General features: G+C 43.9%; 1 pseudogene; it reads right to left on the reverse strand.

Moving 5' to 3' along the window:
• Positions 1-410: 410 nt before the first annotated feature.
• Positions 411-1,745, reverse strand: LOC106344921 (annotated as a pseudogene).
• Positions 1,746-5,614: the final 3,869 nt, after the last annotated feature.

Consider the following 5,614-nt stretch of genomic DNA (forward strand, 5'->3'; position numbering starts at 1 on the left):
CAAAGTGAAGGAATTTTGAATATGTTTCATGTTTATGTCGCAAGGGGTACACCCATAAGAAGTGGGTATAATGATCAAGAAATAGTACGTAGTACTTAATACCACTGAGACTGTTGACAGGCGATGTCCACAAGTCACAATGGATGATTTCGAAAGGACAGGAGACAGATGTGTTTGATTGATAAAAAGGAAGCTTTGTTTGTTTTCCAAACTGACAAGAAGAACACAAGTGATTAGAATCACGTTTATTACATAATAAAACTGAAGAAGCAAATAAATGATCTAATGTTTGGTTGCTGGGGTGAGCCAGCCTTTGATGCCAAACGTTAGACGAAGCTGCAAAGAAAGAAGAATGTTGCTCAGTCGTATTATTTGATGATGGAAGAATAGGATAGAGATCTCCTGTGCTGTCACTGCAGAGAATCATATTCTTGGTTTGAAGATCCTTCACAGAAAAACCAAAAGGGTCAAATTCAACAGAACATGAGTTATCCTTAGTAAAGCGACGAACAGATATGAGATTTTTTATAATAGAGGGGGTAACCAGAACAGAATTCAGTGAGAGTGGTCGACTTTTAGTGAGAAAAGAACGTGAGCCAGAGAAGGTAACCGGAATCCTTCCTCCGTTAGCAACGGTGACTGTTTTTCCGATGTTATTTTTAAAAACAGAGTGAAGATTACCTGCCGAGTTTGAGAGATGCGCGGTAGCTCCTGAATCCATGTACCACTGATTATCTGAAGGATCGAAGAGCGTCATTGTGTTGTAGGCGGAAGCGAAGTCCGCTGTAGGCGCATTCTTCTGATCTGCAGCGTTGACAGGAGTATGTTGTGGTTGTGGTCGTGGACCTAGCAGACCTGGTTGAGCGTAGGCAGGTTGTGGGAACTGAGTCCAAGGATTGAACTGCTGTGAGTTCCACATAGGATAGCCGTTGTTCCAGTATGGAACACCCCATTGATTGAATTGAGCGCGAGGATGGGTTGAGTTATTTCTTCCACGACCTCGTGAGCCACCTCTGCCTCTATTTCCTCTGTTCTTGCCAAAGTGGTGAGGTTGCTGCTGCGATGATCGGTCGTTTGGTGTGACCGCAACGTTGAGCGCCTTTGTTGATGATGAGGAGTTATCAACAACCTTCTTTCCTTTCCCTAATCGATCTTCCTCAAGGATCAACATTGAACGAGCCTCATCAAAGGTTGGAAAGGGAGTGCGATGAATTATGACGTTTATTATGTTGTCATATTTGGTATTTAGCCCATTCAGCAAGTAAGTCACCAACGCTCTCTCCGTGACTGGCGCGTCGACGTTGGCTAAGTTGTCAGCAATGGATTTTAGTTCCTGGCAGTAGGCGTGAATAGAGAGATCACCAATTTCTTGAGATCGAAGTTTGTGGTCAAGTTGGATCGCACGGGCTTCTTTGTTGTTGCGGAAGAAATTTTCGAATCCAAATCTCCCGCGATGTACCGCCGGTTTTGAAGGTACTGCAAAACAAATTCTTAGAGAGTGTGCCGTAGAGCCACAATTTCACCAAACCATCTTTTTTTCTCCACGCAACATCATTGTCATCGACTGGGACGAGAGTGCCATCTAAGTGTCCGGAAACATCAAAACTCTGACAGTGTGTCATGAATAGTTCTCTCCAAGCATCATAATTGCCATCATCAATATCCAAGAGGAAAGGGATATGTGACTTGATGTTGGTGACGCCGTAGGCGCGTTCGTGGGGAGCGAGAATAGGTTGCTCTGCCATGGAGGGAACTTTTTTTTTTTTTTTTGGAAGAGAAGAGAAAGAAGAAGGAGAAGAGTTAAGAACGCAGGGAAGAAGCGTTAAAAGGTTCAGAAACGTGAACCCTCTGATACCATGAAAGTATATATGTTTCCCTTGAAATATTCTTGTATTCATGTGTGAATATATAGTACAATGAGTCGAGAGATCTCAGGGATCTTTTACAAAACTGTTATGAATATATGGGAGAATATTCAGTAGAATATCTCAACTATACATGAGGATAGTTATCGTCTAATATGATTTTTATATAGTGCAGTCTTGAGTTGCAACTCGGAGATCTACAGTAATCAAGTGGAAGGTAATTATACATAAGCAACTTCAAAAGTCTGATAATCCTTTTCATTATGTTAAAGAAAATCATAATATAATTCAAGAAATCATAAGAAACTTACTTTTCTCGTATCGTCTGCACTTGAAACAGAAATCAGTTTGTGCAGGAAGCCAACATCCAAACCTAACGACTTAGCACGGTAATCTGCATCATGAGAAAGGTGCAGCGGTGGCAAGCTCTCAATGTAGGTAGCTGAAGCGAAGGAAGAGCTCCTTGGAAATCTCATTAAGGCATAGATTGTCTCCTGCAAGGATCATAACTCATTATTATTTTGTACCAACATTTGTGATAAACAAAAGGTTAATTAAGTACCATGAGTGAGTCGACCGTGTCTATGTCAAATCTGCTGAGAATTTTTCCCAAGAGAGCACCTGAGACAAAGAGTGATAAACCCATTTTCATCTCGTATACCGAAACTTGTATTGGCTGAGTTATATCAACATATTCGGAATAGTCACTGGACAACCGATCAATAAACGATGTTGCCGTCTCCTGCCAGTTGAAAACTTGCTCAATAACCTGGTTCCAGTCAACCTTGTCAATATCCTTAATCAGACTTATCGGACGTGTGAGAAATCCGGCGAACTCATCCAGCGCTCTTCTCAAATTCTGGTACTTATTAGGATCAGAGCGAAAAATAACCTGTTTCAGAAGGAAAACAAAAGAAACAACAAGTGAACAGTGGGAGGTGGGATAGGTATAATCACGAAGCAAATAGGGGGAAGCTGCAGTGGCTGTTTCATACCTTTCGTTGCAACCTTTTGCGCTCAGTATTGAGCTTAGATAATGTACATTCAGTTCTTTCGTCATCTCCAGTGTAAAGCAATCCAGACAGATACTCACATTCTTCCCGGACCTGTTCACGATTGACATAGGTCAATAAAAACAATCAGAGACAATATGCAATTGCTGTTGTGAACCTAAATAATGCAAAGAGCAACCACCTCTTTGTTAAGCTTCAGCGATGAAATCTTTTCTTCTAGTTCTGCCAGCTTACAAGTGATCTTCATGGCAGGATCTATAACATCCAAGCTATTCAAAAGATTGAAGCGCAATCCTCCAAGATAAATCCATGCCAGACCAAGATTGGAGTAGAATTCTACAAACGTTGGGAAAACTGTAAGAACCATTCACACGTCGAGGACGGTTTACCTTGCAGAGACTAAAATTGTTGCAGCTTATATATAAACTATATACGATACCATTTGATGAGCACTCAGAATAAAGATGTTTCGCTAATGGTTCGACAAATGAGTGAGAAAAAGATTTCAATTTCTGATGGCTTGATGAGCTGATAAGTGAAATGAGAGACTTAATGCCATCCATCTGCATAAACGAGAAGAGATGCATAAACTTGGAGCTGTAGCTTTTCTCCACAAAGATTCTAAACTGTAGCTTTTCTTGTTTAAGGTGAGATTGGTCTCGGATAGAGTAAACAATACTAAAAATGGGACGAACAGAGGCGTTTATTAGATTTCGAGATGAGGTTACAAAGGTGGAGAAAGTAAAAGAGCCGGAGCTCGTGAGAGCTTAAACCGGAAAAATACAAACAGCAGAGAGATGATTGTACGGACAATAAATCATAATCTCGCCGCCGAGTTTGTGTAGCTAAGTGTCGATATCTTTCTCCTTTGCTTTCCTCTCCTTTTATAGTCTGTTCGATCGTCTTAACCTAATCTCCTTTTAGTTGATTGGGCATTGTCGGCCTTTCGGGCCTGATTAGGGGAATGCTCGCCCTGAGCTGTTTAGTCGATCGATCGTGCTCTGTTTGCTCTCCACTTCGACTAAAAGCATTCCTTGGTTAAGTCGAAGCCTTGAGCATCGGCTTCCGAGCTGATGGCAATCCGGCTTACTGGATTGGGCCTTTTGTTTGATGGGCTTTGTGGATGGGTTAAATCCATCCCCAACAATAAGTCCCCCCCCAGTTCATTGATGGTCGAGTGGTCGATCTTCAATGAATTTGGTGTCTTTAGTTCGGAGGATAAAAGGCTCAATCCGGGCAAACGACTGGATCTACTTGAGAGATCAAAACGCCTGATCGATGCTTCTTAACCGAGAAAATGAACCAGCGCATCTGTCGATCACGCGTTGTGATCGTGGAATAAATGCTGGTCGGTCGAGAAAATGGACCGACACGTCTGTCGATCACGCGCCAATTGGGTTTAGTCCCATTTAGGCCTCATTAGGCGTAATGATTACGCCTTGATCCCAGCGCTCCCCCTCCTCTATAAATAATGCGCCCCTCCTCGCTCCCCTTCACTTTTCTCTGCAGCGTCAAGGCACTTTCTCTCTCTACCCTCTTTCTCTCTCTTAATCTTTGTTTAGAACTTCGATTATCGAGATGTCGTCTTCCCAAAAGTTAATTTGGGAGCAAAAGGGGAAAGAGGTAGCGCTTAGTCGGGGTTCCTCCAAGGATTCGTAGGGTATTCGTCACGAGGCGATGATGGATACTGGGAGCATGAATCCGGCGCAGCGTCTTCTCATCTCGGAGGCGAGGGAACAATTTCGGGATGATGACGATGGTCAAGAAGCAGTGGACATCTCGTGCATTCCGATCAGCTATTATCCGGGAAATATTTTTGCGGAGGAGAGTCCGCTGGAAGCCTGGCGGGTGCATCCTTCTGTTGTCGACGGTCAGGAGTGGCCGAACGTCGAGAAGACGAAGTCCACTGTAGAATCAGTGGAGGCGATTCTCCGAGATCTCACTGCGCACGGGGTCTCGTTTATAATCCCGAAGGAAAACCAAAGGCCTTGGTCCCCGCCGAGAGGTTACCAATGTGTCTACGAGTCGTACTTCCAAAACGTCACGAAGCTGTGGTTTCCGATTCCCCGAATCGTCACGGCCTACGCGTTCCGCAGGGGGGTTGCTCTGAGTCAGCTAATGAATGGCTCGCTTCGCCTGATGGTTGTTTTGTCGGTGATCGCGGCTGAAGCGGGGATGTCGTTGAGCGTGAGGGCATTCGAGGAACTGACTTCGGCCTCAATCTCTGATGACGGGCTAGTCTCGACGAGGATGCGTCCAAACTACAACGTGGTTACCGGGTATCCGACCAAAACCTCAGACTGGCAGCGTTCATACTTCTACGTGAAGTCGAATAGGTCGGCATTTGAGGAACCGCCGAGATCTAGCTGTCGTGTTTTTTGGAATGCGGAGATGGGTATAGCATACTGATTTAATGACGACTGTTGCGCGTACTTATCTGATATTTTGTGTTTGTCGTTGTCTTTTTATTTTTTGGCAGTTGGTCATCCGAATATTGCCACCTACCCCGAGGATTGGAAGACGAGTGCCCGAACCGTTGCGCTGCAGAAACAAGATTATTGGGAGAATTTTACTCGGGATAGGACTTGCAGATCTATTGATCGAATCGCCAACAGTGAGCCCTCACTTTTTCCTTCTTTATTTCCGAGTGATTGTTCGATAACTTACCAGTTTTCCTTTTCCTTTCTTTTTGCAGGGGATTGGATCTCGGACTCACTCCCTCTTGTTAATCAGTCA

This window comes from Brassica oleracea, chromosome C5 (genome assembly GCF_000695525.1).
Source record: "Brassica oleracea var. oleracea cultivar TO1000 chromosome C5, BOL, whole genome shotgun sequence".
Taxonomy (NCBI): domain Eukaryota; kingdom Viridiplantae; phylum Streptophyta; class Magnoliopsida; order Brassicales; family Brassicaceae; genus Brassica; species Brassica oleracea.